The sequence below is a fragment of the Lepisosteus oculatus genome, chromosome 14 (assembly GCF_040954835.1).
Source record: "Lepisosteus oculatus isolate fLepOcu1 chromosome 14, fLepOcu1.hap2, whole genome shotgun sequence".
Classification (NCBI taxonomy): domain Eukaryota; kingdom Metazoa; phylum Chordata; class Actinopteri; order Semionotiformes; family Lepisosteidae; genus Lepisosteus; species Lepisosteus oculatus.
The window spans coordinates 28,246,438-28,271,848 of NC_090709.1; the positions used below are offsets into that span (position 1 = coordinate 28,246,438).

The 25,411-nt window shown below is 39.2% G+C and overlaps 1 protein-coding gene and 1 non-coding gene across 2 annotated transcripts in view; both read left to right on the forward strand.

The window, feature by feature from the left end:
* The window catches only part of LOC107076200 (antigen WC1.1-like), a 455,354-nt gene that overhangs the window by 84,671 nt on the left and 345,272 nt on the right, over window positions 1-25,411 (forward strand). The window lies entirely within an intron of this gene.
* On the forward strand, window positions 7,355-7,436 carry trnal-uag (transfer RNA leucine (anticodon UAG)). Its single transcript has one exon. It is a non-coding gene; the product is annotated as a tRNA-Leu (tRNA).

Here is a 25,411-nt window from a genome sequence, read left to right on the forward strand (position 1 = left end):
CCTCCTTTCCCGAGTCCCTTTCTGCCTTTGCCTCTTCCAGACATCTTCTAGTTATCAGCTGTGAACACGACACACACTGCTCATCTTTGATGTATAATAGACATCTTTCTTTGATGTCTATTATACATCAAAGAAAGATTTTTATAGGTGTAGAAACTAGTAAATAAAGCCAATGATTTGTTTTAGAAATGTATTCTTAAAATATACAATTATTCACACCTGAACAATATGTAGTTCAAATTATACATTATATACAATATAATTGTACATAATACAATATACATTATATACAATATTGTATTGAAATATCTAATCATCATAAAAAACACAACTAGTAAACTTCAGTTACAAATTCTAGTAACATGGCAATATATATAGTAATGACAAACACAAACTAATTAATTACTAACTAATTACATGAACACACTAATATTTAACTCAAAACCACATTTCGATTCAAATATAAATTTTTAAAATTTACAACTTCTTTATTTCCACGAAAATATTATTAATGTAGCACAAACGCTACTTTCTAATAAAGACCGAAAGAAACTGTTTGTTTTGTGTCTCATGGTGATCCTCCTCTCGATACTAATGAAATGTTTATGATCCCTCGAGAAATAAAAGGAGTTTAAAATCCTCATGCTCACCTATTGTATAAGGCTCTGCATGGCTTGGCACCTCAGTACCTGTCTGAACTATTATCGCCCTACTCCCCACCTCGCAACCTTCACTCTTCTAATTCTGGTCTCCTAACTGTCCTCCAAGCCCATCTTCACTTTATGGGTGACAGGGCCTTCTCCTGTTATGCCCCCAAGCTCTGGAACTCTCTCCCCAAGGATATCAGAGAGTCACCTTCTCTAAACTCCTTCGAATCCAGACTCAAAACCCTCTTCTTTAGAAAAGCTTTTACTTAACTGGTTCCATTCTTCACCACTCTGCTTTTCTTAGTACCACCATCAATGGTCTCCTCTATATATTGTAATTGTGTTTTATCTTGTGTATTCTTCTTATTTATTGTTGTTGTCATTCTGTAAAGAGCTTTGAGAAGCCACCTTAAAAAGCGCTATATAAAATAACGTTTATTATTATTATTACCTGTGATTTTGTGTGTTTGACTGATGGGCAAAGATCCCAGACAGTGACTGGATCCCTGGATCTCTTGAGTTCCACCAGCAGGATCAGGGAAAGGAATCCACATTGGTCCTGGTGGAGGGGAGACCCCATTACCTGTAAAGCGCTTTGAGTGGAATGTCCAGAAAAGCGCTATATAAGTGTAAGCAATTATTATTATTATTATTATTATTATTATTATTATTATTATTATTATTATTATTATTATTATTATTATTATTATTGTGTCTGAACATCTTTTCGAGGCTAAAAAATTAACTGGGATACTGTTGATATAAAAAAGTGAAATATACATAATAATAATAATATAATAATAAACTTTATTTTATATAGCGAATTTAAAAGTGGCTTCGCAAAGCGCATTACAGGATGACAATAACAATAAATAAGAAAACAACAATAAATAAGAAGAATACACAAGATAAGACACAATTACAATTACAACAATACAACAATAACAATAGAGGAGACTGTGGAAGGTGGTACTAAGTAGAGCAGAGGGGTGGAGAATGGAACCAGTTAAGTAAAGGCTTTTCTGAAGAATAAGGTTTTGAGTCTGGATTTGAAGGAGTTTAGAGAAGGTGACTCTCTAATATCCTTGGGCAAAGAGTTCCAGAGCTTGGGGGCAAAACAGGAGAAGGCCCTGTCACCTATACAACGTAGACGGGCTTGTGGGACAGTAAGGAGGGCAGAATTTGAAGAGCGGAGGTTGCGAGGTGGTGAGTAGGGCGAGTAGAGCCTTATAGGTGAGCATGAGGATTTTAAAATCTACGCGGAATTTGACCGGAAGCCAGTCCAAGGACTCCAGGATAGGAGTAATGTGAACACATGCACTAGACCTGGTCAGGATTCTGGCTGCTGAATTTTGGACATACTGCAGTTTGTTCAGAGTAGATTTAGATACCCCAGCGAGTAGAGCATTGCAGTAGTCAATTCGAGAGAATACAAATATGTTGATCAGCTTTTCAGCCACAGTTAATGATAGCATAGGGCGTAGTCTTGCGATATTTCTAAGGTGAAAAAAATATGTTTTTGACAGTATGCTGAATATGTGGGTCAAATGTTAAGCCAGAATCGGATATAACCCCAAGGTTTTTCAATTTTGATTGAAGCTCAAGTAGAGAGCCATAGGGTTACAGTACTGGCTTTACAAAGTTGATGGGGGGTACCAATAAGCATGACTTCAGTTTTGTCGCAATCACATAGCAGAAGATGGCTTCAAACTATCAACCTCTGGGTTATGGACCCAGCACGCTTCTGCTGCGCCACTGTCATAGATTCAACACACCTGCTCTATCTTTACTTTCTAAAAGTGCACCCGAGATGAAAAGTCTAAACGGTAAACCCAGACGTCACTTTGAGCTCTTGGTCTTTCATAGTACAAATCATCACACGCTACTCTACATGGGCTTGTCTTCAAGATCGTTGTGAACTAAACCTTCTGCTTTTCGAGGCAACTAATTCTTTCGTCGTTAATTCCCAAATCTTCAATGAGAATCAGTGAAACGAAAACCAAACACATCTATACACTCGCGTCCTAGCGTGAAAGAAAAATGATGGAAGCATTTGAGAAATAACAAGAGTAGTCTGAACAGCTCCAGTCTATCAACTGCTCTACAAAGTGATCGCTACTTCCACACCCAGTTTATAACACTGAAAACGACTCAGGAAGCACAGCAAAGTTCTAAAACCAGCGAATGCATCTGCATACATAAAACGTCAATTTTTCAAAAGTAAAATCTTCAGCTTTGAAATATTGTCATCCATTTATTTTAGTTTTTCTCTTTTTTACATAACATGCTTTCAAGAAATAAACTGTCTTGTAATGAAGGCTGCATTAGAAAATGTGCATCTTGTTAAATTAAAATTGGCACATCCCAGTGGGCGAAAGATGTAGAATATACAACTATTAAACGCATACCTTAGATGTATAAATGTGCTCCGTAACTGCTCTAGAATGAAATTCTAATATAAGTCTATCGTTATACGTCAATTATATGTCTATGGTTATATGTTCATTATACGTAAATGGCTGGAATTCTATTATACGGATAAATTTAGAGGACTATTACACATATATATATAGTTAAAGGTCTGTTATACAACAAAGACAGATTTTATAGGTGTAGAAACTAATAAATAAAGCCAATGATTTGTTTTAGAAATTTATTCTGAAAATATACAATTATTCACACCTGAAAAATATATAGTTCAAATTATACATTATATACAATATTGTAATCAACAAATGGCTAATCATCATATAAAACACAACTAATCAACTTCAGTTACAAATTCTAGTAACATGGCAATATATATATAGTAATGACAAACAAACTAATTACATGAACACGCTAATATTTAACTCAAAACCACATTTCGATTCAAATATAAATTTTAAAATTTACAACTTCTATATTTCCGAAAATATATTAATGTAGCACAAACGCTACTTTCTAATAAAGACAGAAAGAAACTGTTTGTTTTGTGTCTCATAGTGATCCTCCTCTCGATCCTAATGAAATGTTTAATATGATCCCTCGAGAAAAAAAAGGAGTCAATTTCCACCTGGAATGATTGATGCCCCATCATTTTGTAATATCCCCGGAAGTTTATACAGTAGAATCCTGGTTCGTTGTTTAAATTCAAGGTAAACAAGACTAAAGAAAGTAAATGGAAACTTGATGTCGAACTGGAATTGAAATCACCCGGAACATTTCACTACATTCAGCAGTACGTGCCAGAGAGTCACACTTGCTATCAGTTCGATAGATAAGTTATTAGAGCAGAGGACTGTAATAGAAACAGTGGGGAATCCTTAGGTCACTGGTTCGACTCCAGCTCGAAAAAAGGTGCTTTTTGTGTACTTCAATCAAACAGTTAAAATAGCCAATCTTATTCACCCAGACGTTGATCAAAAGCTCAGTAAACGACGAAGCAGAGGCTCTTATTCCGAATTCAGCTCACGTCTGATTGTCTTGTTTTGGCCAAGATCTGATCTTTGAATTCAGGGACTACTCTGTCTGCTTTGTACAGTAATTCAAAAGTTGATACAAATGTCATGTTTGTATTGTAGATATAATGGTGTTCTCTGTTTTTAAAGGATAGGTACTTAATTGGCTTTAAGATTTGGTTTTGATTTTGTATCGTTGTATTATTAAGTTTGTGCTTTTTGTGTTTTTAACATATTGTGAACTTATTTTTTAAACAAATGCTTACAAAGGCAAACAAGGCACACATCTGTTTATACCAGCGGTGAATTGTACATTTTTTAAAGTACAAGCTACTGTTCACTTTTGGGAGTATAACAGGTTCGATATAAAGGGGCACAGGGGCGGAGTGGTGGCTCTGTGGCTCAGGATCTGCGCTTGTGACTGGAAGGTTGCTGGTTCAAATCCCGTGGCCGGCAGAGGAATCCTACTCCGTTGGGCCCCTGAGCATGGCCCTTAACCCTAACTGCTCCAGGGGTGCCGTACAATGGCAGACTTTTGCTCTGACCCCAAGCTTCTCTCCCCATCTGTGTCTCCATGGAGAAAAGCTGAGGTATGCGAAAAGACAAATTCCTAATGCAAGAAATTGTATAGGGCTAATAAAGAAACATTATCATTATCATTAAAGTGGCAAAAATATAAAAGTGGAAAATACCCCAGGCTGCGTGTAAAGGGCTCATTGTTTTCTTGTAAAATACGGCGTATTGTGCACGAAATGTTGCAGAAACACAATCTTTAAAGTGATATCTTCCCTTCCTCTCGTGGAATTCACACGATGTGAGCAATTGTTTTTGTTCTTTTTTTCAAGTTGCGATCCCAAGAGCATCAGACACACAGTCTGACAGTAACCAAACCAGGATGGATTCTGCTGGGAGCCGGACTGAGCTCATTCTCACTCCCTGTGCTAAAAACAGAATTAATTCTTCCCCGAACATCGCCTACAGCTGCTAGATGGTGCTCTGCGTCTTACTGCTCCGGCAATTGCTTTGACGAAAGACAGATCACTTGTGTGCTTTTAACCTTCTCGCAGCTACAGGTGAGACTGGCGCTCGCTATATGAAGGCACCCGCTGGTACACATTCTCTAACTTCCACAATCGCGACAGACTTCGCTTTAAAAAAAAAAAGTAGATATAGCCCTGAAAAAAGCATTAGCTTTATCAGTTTTTACATTAATCTATTTTGAATCAAAGTTTGATATTTTTTTATTTTTGATTGCATTTTACATTATAATAATAATAATAATAATCATCATCACTTACACTTATATAGCACTGTTCTGGATACTCCACTCAATGCGCTTTACAGGTAATGGGGATTCCCCTCCACCACCACCATTCTCCTGAATGATCACAGAGAGTCAGAACCTCGGTTTTACGTCTCAGCCGAAGGATTTTTAGCGCGACACACAAACCCTTTGTCTTTTTTAGAGTGATTTTTAAACAGACATAAATGTAGAAAATGTGTTTTTTTTAGTACTGCAATAGCAGGGTCAGTGGCGTAATGAATAACGCGTCAGGCCTCGCGTCAGAAAATTATAGGTTGGCCTGCCGTCTGGCTTGTTGCGTTTATACCACTTACATTCTTTTATATAAATGAACTGCACCTGAAAGCTATAGAAAACACTTTGGGTAAGTTGTCTGCAGCCTCATGCGAATTTCGACAACTTACCCAAAACACTGTACTGTCTGGAGATCAGCTCCAGCTCTGAACTCAATTGCAATGAAAAACCATGCGTAACAAAACTGGAGAACAGCTGAACTTGTGCTCAGGTCGGTGATGAGGGTTCAGAACTGTCGTTGTAATTAGCATGAACTGCACAGGCTCAGAATTAGACCATGTCAATTAGTCTGATCAGTGTAGGACACGTTAATGTAGAATTATTAATAGGTTTATTAGTTAGTTCAGGTTTACCCACCTGAACTAATGTAGAATTATTACTTGGTCTCTTGTTTGTATATAAATGAACATCTCTGACAACTTAATGTTAGTTTTACGATGTAGGTCAGGCGTTGACATATGCGCGAGTATACGAAATGTCTCACTCCTGATTCAACTCATGTTCTATAGGAGATTGGCGATTCCTCCTGTTTCTCGTACAACCATATCAGAACAGAAGCCCGTGTCACCCAGCTGTGATTCAAGATCGACTCGCATCTTTATCCCTTTTTTGTTCGTGATCATTATTTTCTTTAATTATGATCAATATTGAACTTTTTCGAAATGAAATGACAATAATCAAACATGTAGGCAGATTTTTGAAAAGTATTCGGAATTGACAGGGTGCCCCTTTGGAACAGTCGTCAGAAAATGTGAGAAACTGAAAGTTATGTAAGCTCTCACACAAAGCATTGAAGATTGGAATCTGAGTGTAAAAAAGCTACCCGTCTTCCAGTGATAGGCAGGGATACACACCATGACTCGAATAGACTCAGCGAACTTTAACACCTATGATATTACGAATGCTTTGCATGTGTCGAATTTCAAGAAGGAACTACTACAACAGTTGTGGACATAATTCAACACCACCGGCAAAGTCCAATGCCGGCAACTTCTGAGAAAATAATGTTCACTCATGGAATTTGGTCTTTGAATGGCTGGCGGGAAAATTAATTTATACTCCTGTTGCACCCTCAGCTGAAACATGTTAATATAACAACGCAGATTTGTTGGAGAACCTGACAAGAATTATTGGGTTAGCACTGTATGTATTCTTGTATATTTACTTTAATTTTAATATAAATGTAAACATGCATGCTGTATAATCTATTGTAATTTTAAAATATGTTAGCTGAGGATGCGAGGAGGGCTATTATACCTTGTGAAACACGCAAGGAACTGTAAAAAAGGCTGGTATTTGAAAAAAAATTGGCAATCATAAGAAAACCACAATTTATGTGGTATTATCATCAATATCCTTCAAAATCTACGTTCAAATGAAGGATTTGAAGAAACTATGAAAAAAGCAACTGTAGTAGCAGAGGATTTTGATTTTTGCTCTTCAAGTCAGTAGATCACTGTAGAGTTGCACCCCTATAAACAGCACAAAGGATGAAACCCACCTCCTTCGTTATTGCTGGTTGTGCCGGTGAAAGTAGCGTTTGTGCTATTGAAAGCATCTCGGAAGATAAAGGTGCAGTCACTTCCACATGATATCATTAGATCCAACGACAAGAGCTGAAGCCCCCGGCATTTCCCAAGCCAGCAATGTGAGGAAGCTAAGCATGGGAAGGTAGCGTGGCCGAGCGGTCTAAGGCGCTGGATTTAGGCTCCAGTCTCTCTGGGGGTGTGGGTTTGAATCCCACTGCTGCCAAATGTTAATGTTTTAAGACCTGCAATACGATCAGTAAAAGTGCTTTTTGTTAGGCTGCGTAGGTGTTTAGAGATAGACTTTCTAAAAGACAGGCTGTCAGCTTAACATCAAGGCAGAAAAAATATTTTGTTTTCTCTACAGAAATTCTCTTTGGCACGTTCAGCTTTATGTAGGGAACAACGTCTGCCGAGATCACTTTTCTGGCAGTGCACATGATAGTATACCGGCAAGTACATTTACTGTAATATTGGCTGTGGTGTTGAGCTGCTTTTGTCTGTGAAACTTTTAATTCTTCACGCCGAATCGTTGGCAGGGGTAAAGCTTATTAAATCTTTGAACATAGCGCTCCATCAGAAATACTTTGTTTGTGCTCAAAAGAGATCAGAGGATTAACTTCATGAATTCACATAGCATACCTTACAGGAAAGATTTAAAAGGGCAATTGATTGTGCTTCCTGATGTTGTTCCTGTGGTTTCTTTGGGTACAAAGGTGAATGTTCTTTGACGTTCTGCTAGAGTATGCACTGGGTGGGCTTTATCAATTAGCTCGGTGTAGCGGCGAGGCTTATTAATAAGGCAGAATTAAGTGTTTCTGAGCTTTCCCAAATTAGGCCTCATCGCTCTGTTCATCTCTGTGGTGCAGCCACAGAGAAACTATTCATGCAGGCTGATTTAAGGTTTCCTTTGATAAGGTTTCCTAGGACAGCTCCCAAAGGGGGATGCACTTAGCTAAGCCTGGCTATCATGATCAATGGTCATCCATTGGCGCCTATCTGTCTAGGGAGTGCCAGATGGACATCTGGACTGCATTCCTAAGTGTCAGGAGTATGTGACTCATATCTCACCTTGATCAACCAATCAGGGACTGGTAGGGCCGAGTAACCCACATGGGACTCTGATGCCCATGGAACTTTCAGCCAATCAATGAGCTGAAGTTCCTCCAGGTAAAAACAGGCAACACAGAGAGCCTGAGAGATTCAGGAAGATTCTGGGGAGGGTTCTGTGGACTTTTCTAAAGGGAATTCAAAGGAGAATTCCAGGGCAGGACGGCCCAGGAGCAGAAGGCTCCCAAGGGCAGGACATTCTCGCAGCGCGCCTCCTGACCATCCTGAGACTCAGCCTGGACACCAACCGAACGGCCAGTGTGTCCGAGTGCCAGAACTTTCCTTTGTTCTAAGAGTCTAGAGCGGAGGTTGGCAGAGAGTAACCAGAGGATCCACCCGAGGTTAGCACCAGCAGCAGGCCTCGTGAACAGGTCAGAACTGTGGACAGCTGAATCACTATTCAGAACTAGCTCTTCATCGGGAACAAACCGGTCCTTTTCCTGACTTGCTGGGATCCACAGTCATCTTTTCTCCTGTGCACAAACTTTGCTAGTTAAAGCCAACACTAACTAGCCGGTCAGTGAGCATCAGCAGCGCACCGTCGCAAGCTGCACAGCACAGTCTGGCACCTAGCCAGAGAGCGTGGATTGGATAGCAACAGCCTACAACATTTTTTTTGTGCCCGCAGGAGATCTGAATCCCCAGAGATTGGATGAGTATTCAACTTCAATGCATTACAACTCGAGAATTCAATTGTTATTCCAACCAGTTAATATCAATTTAATTCCTAAGAGTTATGTACTTGTTTTGAGTATCCAATGTAGAAGTTATAACCAAGTGCATTTACGAAACGGTCTAAATGAATTATATACTGAACGTATGTCCTCTTGATATATGTAACTCTTTGTAACTGACTGAATATATACCTTTTGTATTCTGATAACCCTCTCGATAAGATCTGTTAGGTTTATATGCATATTCTATGTATTAATAAATGTATCCTCGTGTATTAGTACCTGTGTGTGTGTGTTTTTTCCTGTGCTGTCTTTTAAAACATATAAGATCACGAGTTTACAGATTTCTCCAAATAACAACTATACATTTTAACCCAGCGGTTAGCATTCTTTCAATCCAATAGTTTTACTCTGGGTAAAAAGCAGCGCAATATACAGAGAGATGATATTCAAATATTTCAACGTTCTTATTGGATTACCTGTATGGAGATATCACTCAGAATTCCTAATATGATTTTGAGTTCAGTTTTGCTTTACTACTTTCAGAGTCTTTTATTGACCTTGCTGAAGCAGAGAAGTGACATAATCACAAATGCGACCTACCTGTGCTGCTGTTTCTGGTTAATAATGCTTATTGCGAGGAAAAAAAAAAAACAGCTCCTTGCATTAAGAGCAAGAGCAACCAACGCGCTCTCTTGTTGAGTTGGGTTTTTTCCGTGGTGCTCTTCCTCAGATACAAAGTTATTTGGGGAGCAAAGACCTCTGAGAAGGAGCTTGAATCCGTCAAGAACTCAGAAATTCTAATATCGCACTACCGTCTTGTGTACAGAGATCTGCTTCTTCCTTTTTGAGTGTTTTGGTGTTTAAGAGCACGCTTCCTATCTCGAATGAAAGTTTCAGGAGATGTGTTACCTGATCACACATCTGTGCCGTAGGGGATGTAGCTTAGTGGTAAAGTGCGTGCTTTTCATGGATGAAGTCCTGAGTTCACTCCCTGGCATCTCCAGATGTCTTATGTTATTGTGCTCTCATCGCAATCTTCTGTTGAGTGAAAACTCTTTGCTCCTGTTCATAGAGAGCCAGGTTTACACAATTAAATTCAGTCACACACGAAGTGCTACAGTCTTGCTCTGCTGTTTTAAATGTACCTCCAAAGCATTTCGTTCTGTTAACTACCAAATGATTTGAACTAATTGAACGTCATATTCAGGAAATCCAGAGAAGGTCATCAGACTTTTAGTGGCTGTTGAAGAAAACACCTGTTGAATCTCACCAGGGATTTCTTGAGAGATCATTCAGCGAGCAAGTCCTCCCTCTGGACTCCAAACATTTTGGGTTAAACTGTTATTCACATACTCTAACGAAGAGAAACGTTAGTGTCTTCCGGTGTGTGAGCCCATTTCTCAAAAAAAAAAAGTTATATAAATTTAATTGTTCTACTTTTTAGGCTTGCATAGTCTTATTAATATTTCAGTTAAATATTTTTTTTCTGTAGTAACATCAGTTGATATTAATATTAGTCCTGATTTATAATTTTTTGTCATGGTTGATCTTAAATAATTTTGTAATTAGTTTCAGTTTTGAAAAATCATGCAGAGAAGCTACCAAAACTGGTAATGTTCATATAATGTGTAATGCAATAGCAGCATTTTGGGTTGAAAACAAAAAGTATATCTTGGTATGAATCCTAACACTTCATAGGCAGCGTTCTAGGACTTCTCGCTTCAGATAAAGTTGTCAATACATCATAGATTTCTACTCAATCAATATCAGCAGTGTTATCGCTACCGAAAGCTAAATATAGATCCTGGCAATACTTCATGAGATCTTCGTAAGAAAATCCAAAATACTACGGAAGGAATCAAATTTATATGTTTCTTTGGATCGAGAAGATGATCATTATGAGACTCAAAACATGCCTGTCTTTTCTTTTTTCGAGGACAAATGGATTATTGAGGTGTAAAGATGGGTTCAAAACCAAAATCACCTGCTATCGCTGCTGTTTCTTCAAATCCTTCAACTGATCATCGACATAGAGAAATAATATTATACAATTGTGGTTTTCTGTTAATTGCCAATTTGACTGTAATTACATCTTCGTTTACAGATGTCTTGCATGTACAGATGCAGCCATTCAAAATGTGTGGGCGATACCGCATTATTTTGCGGTACGCTGTACGCAGTCTACCGCAAGCTACCGGTAAATACCGCGAGTTACCGTAAATTCTCCTATAATACGACAAGCAAAATAATAGTATCCGGAATTTCCGCAAGGTGGAGCTAATAAAGCTCAACCTCTCATGTTTGAGCTGTGGCCATCAAAGTCTTTAACGAAGATATTACTAATAGTACTAATAATGAATGACCTTGGACAAGCTGTAAGTGTAAACTCAAAGTATTGCCCTGGTCAACATTCTTTTTTTCATTGACCGTCTTTGTAAAAGTAACACCACAGCATTTCGCAATCACGCATTTGTTTCCAATCATGCAAAGTACAGTAATTTTTGAGAATCGATTCACCATGCCTTTCACATGCTCATAAAAGAGATTGATTTAGGAACATAAACATATTACTGTATGAAAACTGTACTGTATACAGTATGTATATGTATATTTAATGTCTTAACTGTGCCCGTTTACGTATTGAATATTCATATCTAATTTTATCACTGAAGGGAAATCTTAGTAGCTGAGCATAAAAAGAATAGGAGCATACTGCAACGCGTGTGAAGGCCATAAACGATATTAATTTTGGAACATAAACATACAGTATATGGTTGGTCTCAGTACTTTAAAGAAAACATACAGGAAACATGGTTTCATTATGACCAGAATCGGTCTTGAGATATTTTTAACTTGATTTACAGTATTTGAGAGGTATGTCTTAACACCGATACTACAGTGCTTAAGTACTGCTCACGTATATGTTTCTAGGTTTATATTATGCATTTCATACGGTCAAATTACTTTTGAGCAACTAATAAGAAGCGCAAAATGGTATGCGTTTTACTTTCGTTTTGTGCTGGGACCCGTGGATTGATTAGAGATATCAAGTACATACAAGTCATTTTTTAAATGTTGTAGTTCGTCTTGAAAAAATGTTACGAGTACATCATCTATCAACAATTACACAGGTTCTGTTTCCATATTGCGGATTTTGGTTACATGATATTATTTTCTAGATTTCACATTGTGAATATATGATTTGGGCAAACAGACCCGCAAAGAAGTACATTATGGGTTGTTGGTTTTTTTTTGCAGTTTTATCTAGAACAAGCGATGCTTAAACCTTTGTCTGATTCTTGTGAAACTATCCACATGACAGTTACAGTACCTAGGAGTTGATTTCAGTGATGCCACTGATGGGATGTTTCTAAAAATCCATCCTCTGTAAAACGTCTTCTCTAGTTTTATGTATGTTTTATGCATATGTATTTGCTAATGAAGCTGTGTGTTCTGAGCCTGGATCTCTACATTTCTGTATGAACCAGCTTAGAGGGCTAAAGACAGCTTGTGTTTAAATTGAGTGTAAGGCAATTTATGCTTCTAAAGTCATGGTCAGCATTTATTATTGTACTGTGCTGTAAACTTGTTCTGTGCCTAGTCGCATTATTTTATAGCGTTTTTATAGCATTATCAAATCCGGTGGCGCTGTGTGTTAGTTTCCTGACTCCCATGTCACATGGTCTGTGATTGAAACCTGTGAAACCGGTATAATTCGTCACAGCCAGCACTCCGGCAGAGAGGGAGTTGTACTCGTAAAGTAGAAGCAGGCGAGATTTCCAGCGAAAGACACCTCCCCCTTCTTCAGGTGTGAGGGTCTTCTGGTCAGAATGAAACGCTAAAATGTAATGTAGGCTCTGAATGGGTTCAGTTATGATTTGGGCTTGATTAAGGTCGCTGCCTTTCATCTAAAACCCTACTTGAATCCTTCTAAACTAAAAATCAGTGTTAGTGAGTTCTAAATAAAGAGGTATCCAGGTAACAGTGAAACGGGCGGACAGTCTGGGGAGATCGCCCGTTTTCCATGTAAATAGTTCCCTGGTTCCGCACCCCTTAGTGTTTCTCTCGCTCTCTCTTGGGTCACCTGATCATTAGCTCGAAAGATTTCAGTGCCTTGTGTATATTCTAATGGTAGTGGGGGCAGGGTGTGTGGGAACAGGTTTGGTTGAAATTGCATTGGAGATCTATGTTCTTCACACCTGAAACATTTTCTCTGAAAGCATTTTCTTCGCAGTTTAACTGATCTTGTTACAGCATGTTACAGTTTACTATTGTTAACCATATTAATTTTAAGTGCTTAATGTAAAATCTTGTAAAAATATATTTTCATTGTTCAAATATACATTAAGTCTGACTATCATATAATAAGTTAAATACAAAACTAAAGAAAAAATAGGGTTAAATATAATTCAAAATATTTTTCTAACAATGTTTACTGTTAATGAATAATAAAATGTATTAACTAAGGAGTAGGATGGCACAGTTGTTAGTATGTTTTTTGTTTTGTTTCTTTTTCATAAATACAACAGTAGTACCTGATGTCTCAGTGGCTTTCAAAATTAAATTATGCATGCAAACCTGTGAACTAGAAAGATAACTAAGATATCCATCCATTTATAATGGTGGCGAAGTGGTTAGCATTGCTTTCATGCAGCACTGGGGTCCTAGGTTCAATTCCTGCCATCCTGTGTGTGTGGGGTTTACATGTTCTCTCTGGGTTACATGGTTTTTCTCCATATGTGTGATATGACTCCCTCTCGCACTCCAAAACATACTGGTAAGTTAATTGGTTTATGGGAAAACTGGCCCTGGTGTGTGTGTGTTTGTGTCTGTCTGTCCTGTGATGGACTGGCGCTATGTCCAGAGTGTATTCTGCCTTGTGTCCGTTGCTTACTGGGATAGGCTCCAAATCCTCTGTACTGGATAAAGAGATTAGAAATGGAAGTAAAGGCACTGTGTGGATGGAACTATACACAGTGTTAGAAACCCACTATGAAATGGCAGCATCTCACTGAGAATAAAATATTTTATAGTGCTGGTTTAAGGAAACAGCCTTTCCACCTCTCTTGCACATCAGTATCCATACCTAGTTATTTAAACAAATTGCCTCTAATTATAAACATCTTAAAATGCTGGCTCTGTGGATCCGCATCAGCTATGTTTGCCCATTCCTTCAATTCATGTACATCCAACACACAGTTCAATGCCAGCAACTACACATAATCTAAAATACAAATCCTTATTTCAGTATCTATATAAACATATAGTCTGTTAACTTCATCATCTTCATTAAAAGTATGCCTAACCCCATTAGGAAGTCTTCTTGTTATAAGTGTATTCCTCAGCTTTCCCCAAATTATCTTCTTCTTGCCAACATCTCTAGTCTTTTATCCTGCAATAACTCAGCCAACACTTAAATCTCCAAAAGCTGCTTGTGTTAATTTCTTTAAATCACAAATATCATTTGTAAATACTGGCCATGTAATACTCTGCATTGTGGAATAATAGTTTATTTTAAATGGAACTAGAGAAACTAAGAACTAGAGAAATCAAGAAAGGCTTTTTTTCTAGAATTAATAAATGCACATCCTGTTCACTGGGGAAATTAAATCCACACTGAGCAATCTTCAATATGTTCAGAATATGACAGCAAGAATCCTATCAGGGATGCATTACACCTGTTTTCAAGTCCTTGCACTGGTTACCTATCAGATTTCGAGTCAACTTCAAAATCCTTATCCTCCTTATATACTGTCCAATAATTGATGACCGAATTATTGTACTTGACATGACTTCATTCAGCCTTTCCTGAACGTCTATGACAGGCAGAGAGAGTGCTGTTTCTGGTGCGATCTTTTGCAGCTGACATTTCACTGTTTTAAACGAACAAGAAATTAGATTGCTCATAAATCAGTTATTCTATATAAACACAGTGTAATTGCCCTCCGAAAATCCTCTTTTTCTTGTTCGTTTTAGAGACCTTGATCGAAACTGATTTTAGATGTCAGAAAGGATTTATTTTCTCTGTATTTCCTACATTGCTTTGTCGAGATTTTAACTTTATATCTAACTTTATATCTAGGCTCAGATTTCAACTATTAATCGTACAGTAATTAATAGCAGTAAATACTGATGTTTTGCACCCTCTTACCACAAAAATATATGTTTTGTAGTTGGGATTAACTTTATTTCGTACGCGTAGCTACTCCGATTCGGACACCGAACAGTTAAAGATGGCGGCAAATCAGATACCCAGAGAGGGGGGGGGGGGGGCGTCTTCTCGCCTCCATAACTAAAATGCCAAATAGGAGTGGCTTAAGCGACATACACAGTCGTGTAACTGACAGTTTGAGGTAGCCTATCGTGTAAATTTCGCTTTGTTGCTGATAGGTTAAGCTTTCGAAACTCTGCCCCAAAGTCATGTGACTGATTTTTCGCCCTGTTTCGTTGGTTAAACGCAATGATCACAAGCACCACCATGGTAACTGGGATGTGTAGTTTTTAATTCCATTTGAATTATAACCGTACGTACTGTCTTCATATTTGGCCAGGGCTTTAAAGAGAAGGCGCGCCAAAAAATTTCGGTGCCGTCGTCTCCATTTTAAAGGTACCCCCGTGCTGGAAGAATTTGACCTCGGAACGTTTGCCCGGAGTAGTTATAGTGGACATAAAAACAAGAGTTCGCTGGCATTATATCCTAGAAGACACAGACCGGCGCCAGACCGGTAAATGCTTGATGAACTAGGGATTGGACAGTTTCCAAGTACTTGTACAATCGATGGAAATGTTCAAATAAATGTGCAAAAGAAATAAACAAAATAATCATTTATTTCTTTATCATATTGGCTAGCTAATGTCCTCTCTTTGCTAGTTAGTGGCTGTGTTTCTGCGTTGGGTAGCAATGGGTGACTGTTCTCAGGCGGAAGATGTAAACAGCTTAATTTTCGTGTTAAATAATTTTTAAAAATTAAAATTCATTCTATACAGCAATCACATATTTGGGTACCGTTTCATAAAACTTTCATGCTTAAGATGTTTAGGGAGAAATGGAAGACTGGTGTGTATTTTTTCTTTAAACTATCAAGAGCAGCCATACACAGTACAGTTTATGTACATACAGTAATGTTTATGTTCCTAAATTAATATTGTTTATGACCTTCAGATGCGTTATGCGCCTCTTCTTTTTATGCTCAGCTACTAAAATTTCCCTTTAGTGGTAAAATTCCATATAAATATTCAAAACTAAGCAGATTGAAATGTGCACAGTAAAGACATTAAATGATTAAATCTTTTCACTACCAACCAATGCACCACGAGTGCCCCTGTCGGTCATTTTGGCCAGCCAATCACTTGCCCTGCGGTGCCCTATGGTGCCCTGCGGGTTGGTTACTGTACCACGAGTTTTTACCGCTCATTTTGAATGGCTGCATCTGTATCACAAGGTATAATAGTCGTCGTGCGTCCTCAGTTAAAATGTACAACAAAAGTACAACATTTATGGTTAAATCCATATTAAAATGAAGGTAAATATACCAAGATATTAAAATACAATTGTACAGTCCTAACTTAATAATGCCTGTGAAGTTTTCCAACAAATCCGAACTGTAATTTTGAAATATTATAGCTGAGAATGAAAAGAGAGTACAAAGATCAAATTCAATGAGTGAAAATGCACCAGTAGTTCTCTAAAGTGAGTTTCTTCCCTGAAATGACTTGCTTGCAAAAGCACCAAGCAGCCTTGAACGGATCGCGGAATCAAATATACAGTACAGATGGATTCAGAGTGTGCTTTCCAACTTTTGTGCAACATTTACCTTTGATAGGGTGGAGTTGTCTTCACAATCTGGGTTAAATAAAAAGGAGTGACGTCAGCGTTAAACAGCTTTCCTTCTTGGAGAACAACGGTTGTGTTCCATATTTCTAATTATTTTGGTTTCAAGATCGCAATTTAGTGTGAAACATAAAAGCCAGCTGGATAAGCTTTATTAATTTCCCTCATGGGATCAATAAAGTATCTACAGCAGTGGTTCTCAAACTTTTTGGACCAAGTACCACCCCTAATCCAACCAAAGCATCCAAGTACCACCTACAAGTCATCATCTCATAGGAACCCCAGAAATTCTCAATGACCAACATGAGTGTACGTGCACATACTCACACATACATATAATAAATATTATAATAATGAACTTTATTTGATATAGCGCCTTTAAAGGTGGCTTCTCAAAGTATTTTACAGAAAAAAAACATTAACAACAACTAATAAAAAAGCACCATTTCAGTGAGAGGGGTGAGCCTATTTAGTTGAGCAAAGGAGATGTGAATTAATTTTTCAAGCCTTGATACAATTCACAACAGAGTCTAATAGATATTAAATCGTCAGGCATTTTCTTGACGGCAAAGGTCTCGCGGTGGATGTTGTAATGCGTACATTAATTTCTGGAGCAACCTCTCTAATTCGTGCAACTGCACCGTTATGTCGGCTTGTCATTGCTCTAGCACTGTCTGTACAAACTCAGACGCATTTTATCAAGTCGAGGCCATTCTCTTCGATAAATTCATTCAGAAGCTGAAATATGTGCTCTCCTGTAGTTCCTGTTGGTAGCGGTTTACAGAACAGAAAGTCTTCATGGGACATACCCTCAAACTCGTATCTAACGTAAACAAGCAAATTGGCCAAATCGACTACAGACTCAACTAATTGCAGTGAAAAACATCTGCTCATCTTAACGCGCTCTATCAGTGTACTTTTGATATAATCCTTCATTTCAATAATTCTATGAATGACTGTGTCTTTCAGGGGGAGGGGGGCAGCAGGTCGAGCTGTTTAGCAGCTTTTTCTCCACACATAATACGTGTCAGCTCTTTTGCCAACAGTAAATAAGGTTCTTCAAAAATAGTGTAGCTTACCTGCTTAAGCAATCCGAAAGCTTGCATTTTTCCGCGTTTCTGTTTTTATTTCTGTATTTATTTAAAGTTTTTATTTCATGCGCATGGGAGCGAAACACAGAGACGCTCGGTGTATTTTTCTCAAATTCGAACAGTTCTTAAATATTTTTCTGTTATCACGCTTTCGTGTGCTCACAAGATTACCGGTGTTCGTAGCACATATTTCTATGCATTGCTGTGTTTAGAACGTTGGCATAGTTCCAAAATCACGCACATTCTTCGTTCTCCCTATTTGCTGGAGATGCAGTAGCTTTTTTTAAATACAATTGGTCACTTGCATCCGTAGCACGCATTCCTATAGAGTGGTATAGAATTACAGAGTATCTCTTGTGTCCACTGAAGTATTAGCGCATACTGTATCGTAGTACGTAGGCTGCGTATTTGACACGTATTAAAATACAAAATATGAAAACCCATCCCGATTTTTCAGTGCACACTACACAGTTCCAGGGTCATTTGGCGTACCACCTGGTGGCACTCCACGTACCACTGCCGGTACGCGTACCACAGTTTGAGAACCACTGATCTACAGTATCTATAAATCTCTTACACGTCATTTACAATGGCTTTTCAACTAATAGCCCGTGCAGGGATCAAACCCTAACTGTTGGTACAGTACGAGTTGCGTAAGGCTCTGTAATGCGCAGATGAGAAACTAACCTCTACTTCTTCATTATATACACAGTGAGCTATATATGCAAGCTTACTGCCCCCTGCGGGCTCTGTATTTGATTGCGGTACAAGACCGGCCATGGAGATAAAGTGAGACGGGTGTGTACATTAAAAGGCTCATAGTGTCCCTGGGAGGGCTCAAACCACCACCCTTTTGGTTAACAACCGAACCACAAAGACTCATGTACAGCTTAACACTTCTCGGTCTCAGTGAAAGTGATACTCCGTAAAATTTCCAGAGATTCATTTATTTTTAAAGGAAAATCACCAACAGCGGCCGAGATCTACTGGAGTTTTTTCATTCTATACTGCGATTTCTGAAGGGTACTCTGTGAAAATATGAGTTTTGACGAGAAGGGATGGACATATAAGGTCAAAAGGCTTGGGGAATTGAGCTTTAAGGTGAAGACTGCGGGTTCAGTAGCAGCAGAACCTGATCAGTATCAGTTGACTCCGATATACTTTGAAAATGAACTTGGGGATTTAGAGTCAGACGTGCTACGGTTGCACCATGGGGTACTTAAGTTAAAAAAATAGGGAAAAAAAATCAGTGTTCCTGGATCTGTAATTGAGAACAACACCTGCACAAGAGCTGTGCAGGAAGAATAAAATGTGGTCTGGGATGAAGAGACTCTCTTCGGAAGAGCGGCGCTCTTCACAGGAGATTTTTTTTTTTGAAGTTGATTTGTCTCCTTTGGGAAATTCAAAGGTGCTGATAGCCATGGCGCAAAGGTAGCATATCTGACTCCAGATCAGAAGGCTGCATGTTCAAATTACATTGAGGTCTGCTTTTCGTTTTTCAGGTTCTGCTCGTCCTAAACACAGAATTCACACCATGTAGTTGAGTTCTATCTGTACACCACATAGATAATCTAAACAAAATAGAGCCCTACTGGACATACAGTTAGGATCTCACACAGCGAATACCCTTAAACACAAGAGAGAAGGCACAGTTCACATCTGCGAAACATCACATCCGTCTTTAGAGACAGCTACATCAGAGAATGGAATCCCGGAAGTTTCAAATAACTTATTTTAATACAGGTTCAAGCAAACCTAAAAGTTAGGGAGTTTCCGGACACTTTTGTTTTATTAAAAAGTGTCTGAAGCCTGAAAATGTAATTTGAAAAAAAAAAAAACGCTATTGGACATTAGCAGGTACTTTTTGTAACGATTTGCTATTTTATGCTGAAAAACAAAGGAAACAGACCCAATGTTTGCTTTCAGGTGCGGTTCATTACATAATAGACATCTATTACTGAGGAGCTTGAATAAAATTTACACGAGCCAGGTAGAAGTCGAACCTACAATCTTATGATCCAAAATCAGATGCGTTATTTATTAAACTGCTGGTATTTCACATAACCGGAAATCCCCCATAGTGTGCTCACCGGGGTAAAGTTAGCTCGAAGTTCGAAAACGATTTTGGCACGCCTGTAGCGCTTTCACGAAACCTCTTAGAGTTGCGAGAATGCTTGTTTTGTGTATAAAATACATTGTGGATGCTTTCTCAGCCTTTACTTTGTCGTTTTTATGACATTTTTTTGACCAAGCACGAATATTCTTTTGTCCATATCTTCGCGATGGAAGCACAGAACGCCGTCAAACCAAATGCATTTTAAAGACCACGACTTGTGGATATTTCCACACCCTTTACATCAAACTATCAGTGAGCTAATTATCTTTTTTAAAACCTCCGGTTTTTCATCGATGCGTAATTACGCACGAACTGGAACCCGGGGGACCGCTGTGTGCACACGTTCACAAAGCGAGAAATACTGTTCAATACGGCTTCATGCGAAAAACCCGTATATGACCATAGGAAGCAGAACAGCGCAGTCTCCCATTACCCAGACTGTAAGCACGGGAATAAAGCTTTGTTTGATTTCTGAAACCCTTCCTTTACGCCCTGTTTTCATTCAGGTAAGGGTCAACTATATTGAAAATACTACTGACAGCAGGAAGATTAAAATATTCTTTACTCAGCAGCTTATTAAAAACAGCTCCCATGATGTTCAAACCGATTTTTTACACAGAACACTGACACAGCTTTGTGTTCTGAATCTCTTTTTCTCTTGCTTTTATTTAATGTGACACAATGCACTGGGATAGGGGTATTCTGTTCACAAACCAATAGCATTTGAACCACAGCACCCACAATGCTGCAGGTAAGTGTTTTGCACACTAAGCAGGTCATCTGACTATTCCCAGCTCTGTTTTGGGTTATGGAACCTTTATTTTTTTATGATTTTCTGAAGATAACACTACAGGTAACACACTGGGATGGGTGGGTCGTCTTCATGGCTCAATAGCATTTCAAATACAGCACCCACTCTGCTGAAACCAAGTGTTTTACACACCAGACAGGCCCCCAAACCTCATACAACCTTGCTGTGGCTGTGGCCCCTTTCTTTAATTTTTTATGATTTTCTGAAGATTACACTACAGGTAATACACTGGGACAGGTGGGTCGTCTTCATGGCTCAATAGCATTTCAAATACAGCACCCACTCTACTGAAACCAAGTGTTTTACACACCAGACAGGCCCCCGAACCTCGTACAACCTTGCTGTGGCTGTGGCCCCTTTCTTTAATTTTTTATGATTTTCTGAAGATTACACTACAGGTAATACACTGGGACAGGTGGGTCGACTTCATGGCTCAATAGCATTTCAAATACAACAGCCACACTGCTGAAACCAAGTGTTTTACACACCAGACAGCCCCCAGAACCTTATACAACCTTGCTGTGGTTGTGGCCCCTTTCTTTATTTTTTTTATGAGTTTTTCAATATGGCACCATTAGACAGGCGGTACATGGGGATAGTACATCGTGCTCTTCACGAGTCAATAGCTCTTCAAGCACAACAGCCACAGTGCTGCAACCAGGTGTTTTACACACCAGACAGCTCCCCTAACCTTATACAACCTCGCTTTGAGTTGTTTAACATTTCTTTCAAATCACTTGGGTTCATCAATCATTTGATCATTTTTCAGCGTGGAATAAACCTATTACTTGTTCCTTGGAGATTACCATCTGCTGATAAGATATGATCGCTATATTGACCATATACAATTTCTTGCATAAGGAATTCATATTTTGCATACACCGATCCCCCCGGAGTCCCAAGTGATTCTGGTTTTGGAAAGCTAAAGGACAATGAGCTTCACGATACCAGGGGGACAGTGGGTGGTCAAGTCTCCCCTAAACAATGGATCTTGTCAGATTATGATGTCAGTGCATTTAATAATGTTGTTGAACTCTCTTTAGCCCAAATACAGAGGAGCCCAGACCCAGAATGTTACACATACTGACAGAGAGTGATCTCATTATGTGTGTTTGGATTTTAACAACTATTTTTATTGTTTGCTAGAACCAAAACAATCTATGTTAGACATTTTCATCTTCAGCCAAAAATACAAACCTGTGTACGTAGTGTGGTGCAGGTTCTTGTCCCATTCTGCTCTTGGTCCAGGTTGGAGGGTTGCACCGATTCTGAGTCTTGTTAGCTGGTATGGATGGGTTTGGGGGTGTTGATACCAGAGTGGTCCAGGAGGGGGATTCAGGTGTCTCGGGGGCATTCTTGTTTTTCTATGAGTTCAGGTTGATTCTGTTGGTTCTGTCATGAATCTCCCTCACGCAGGCAAGCGCTCCCGCATTCCCTCGAGCTCTCCCCATACCAAACGTGCACATGTCAATCAGTCCTCTACTTAAACCCTCATTTGTCCCCCGGTCATTGCTCATGATTGAGATTTTCTCCCGGAGCTTACCTACTAACTACGCCTTTGCCTTACTATGACTTCTCCCCTGGACCTCGACCCCGCTTTTCCGACAACCGCTTTAGCCACTCGATTTTGTACCTTCACCTGTTTTATGCTTTCTCGGATCCTGCCTACCGACGCAACTTCTACGCCTTCCCGGACTCCGACCCCTGCCAGTCCCTCGACTACGCCTTCGCCTGTCGATTCTGTGCCTACGCCTGTACTACGCCTTCCTGGACTCAGGCCCCTGCCTGTTTACTCCGACTACGCCTGCGTCTTGCGCCAACCCTACCAAGGGCACCGCATTGGATCCCTATCCTCAGCAGTCAGCCCCTGCGTGACAGGTTCTGAATGTCTTGGCTACATCCGTTTGTGTGTATAGATGAAAAAGCTATTGAAGAGCACCCCCACACCCCCCACCCGTCTCGGTGGAAGTTGCCATATTCAAAAAATCCTAAAAAGATAATTAAAGTTGCACACAACAAAGCATGACTGTGAAAGGTCAGGAGGCCTGCCTAGTGAGCACAACACTTGATTACAGTAAAAAAAAAACATTAAAAAATAAAGAAATGTTCCACAACTCAAAGCGAGGTTGTATAAGGTTAGGGGAAATGTCTGGTGTAAAACACCTGGTTGCAGCACTGTGGCTGTTGTGCTTGAAGAGCTATTGACTCATGAATAGCACCCCCCAATCCCCATGTACCGCCTGTCTAATGGTGCCATATTGAAAAACTAAAATTCTTATTAAAAAAATAAATAAAGGGGCCACAACCACAGAAAGGTTGTATAAGTTTAGGGGACCTGTGTGGTGTGTAAAACACTTGGTTTCAGCAGTGTGGTTGTTGTATTTGAAATGCTATTGAGCCATGAAGACTACCCACCTATGGCACTATATTACCTGTAGTGTTATCTTCAGAAAATCATTACAAAATAGAGAAAGGGGCCACAGCCACAGCAAGGTTGTATGAGGTTCGGGGGCCTGTCTGGTGTGTAAAACACTTGGTTTCAGCAGTGTGGGTGCTGTATTTGAAATGCTATTGAGCCATGAAGAAGACCCACCTACCCCAGTGTGTCACCTGTAGTGTTATCTTCAGAAAATCATAAAAAAAGAAAGGTTCCATAACCCAAAACAAAGCTGGGAATAGTCAGAGGACCTGCTTAGTGTGCAAAACACTTGCAGCATTGTGGGTGCTGTGGTTTAAATGCTATTGGTTTGTGAACAGAATACCCCTATCCCAGTGCATTGTGCCATATTAAATAAAAGCATGAGAAAAAGAGATTCAGAATGCAAAGCTGTGTCAGTGTTCTGTGTAAAAAGTCGGTATGAACATCATGGGAGCTGTTTTTAATAAGCTGCTGAGTAAAGAATATTTTAATCTTCCTGCTGTCAGTAGTATTGTGAATATAGTTGACCCTTACCTGAATGAAAACAGGACGTAAAGGAAGAGTTTCAGAAATCAAACATTCCCGTGCTTACAGTCTGGGTAATTGGAGACCGCGCTGTTCTGCTTCCTATGGTCATATACGGGTTTTTCGCATGAAGCCGTATTGAACAGTATTTCTCGCTTTGTGAACGTGTGCACACAGCGGTCCCCCGGGTTCCAGTTCGTGCGTAATTACGCATCGATGAAAAACCGGAGGTTTAAAAAAAGATAATTAGCTCACCGATAGTTTGATGTAAAGGCTGTGGAAATATCCACAAGTCGTGGTCTTTAAAATGCTTTTGGTTTGAAGGCGTTCTGTGCTTCCATTGCGGAGATATGGACAAAAGAATATTCGTGCTTGGTCAAAAAAATGTCATAAAACCGAGAAAGTAAAGGCTGAGAAATCATCCACAATGTATTTTATACACAAAGCAAGTGTTTTTGTAACTCTAAGAGATTTCGTGAAAGCGCTACAGGCGTGCCAAAATCGTTTTCGAACTTCAAGCTAACTTTACCCCGGTTAAAAATGAGCGTTAAAAACCCGCGGTACAGTAACCAACCCGCAGGGCACCGCGGTAAGTGATTGGCTGGCCAAAATGACCGACAGGGGCACTCGTGGTGCATTGGTTGGTAGTGAAAAGATTTAATCATTTAATGTCTTTACTGTGCACGTTTCAATCCACTTAGTTTTGAATATTTATATGGAATTTTACCACTAAAGGGAAATTTTAGTAGCTGAGCATAAAAAGAAGAGGAGCATAACGCATCTGAAGGTCATAAACGATATTAATTTAGGAACATAAACATTACTGTATGTACATAAACTGTACTGTGTATGGCTGCTCTTGATAGTTTAAAGAAAAAATACACACCAGTCTTCCATTTCTCCCTAAACATTTTAAGCATGAAAGTTTTATGAAACGGTACCCAAATATGTGATTGCTGTATAGAATGAATTTTAATTTTTTAAAATTATTTAACACAAAAATTAAGCTGTTTACATCTTCCGCCTGAGAACAGTCACCCATTGCTACCCAACGCAGAAACACAGCCACTAACTAGCAAAGAGAGGACATTAGCTAGCCAATATGATAAAGAAATAAATGATTATTTTGTTTATTTCTTTTGCACGTTTATTTGAACATTTCCATCGATTGTACAAGCACTTGGAAACTGTCCAATCCCTAGTTCATCAAGCATTTACCGGTCTGGCGCCGGTCTGTGTCTTCTAGGATATAATGCCAGCGAACTCTTGTTTTTATGTCCACTATAACTACGCTGGGCAAACGTTCCGAGGTCAAATTCTTCCAGCACGGGGGTACCTTTAAAATGGAGACGACGGCACCGAAATTTTTTGGCGCGCCTTCTCTTTAAAGCCCTGGCCAAATATGAAGACAGTACGTACGGTTATAATTCAAATGGAATTAAAAACTACACATCCCAGTTACCATGGTGGTGCTTGTGATCATTGCGTTTAACCAACGAAACAGGGCGAAAAATCAGTCACAGGACTTTGGGGCAGAGTTTCGAAAGCTTAACCTATCAACAACAAAGCGAAATTTACACGATAGGCTACCTCAAACTGTCAGTTACACGACTGTGTATGT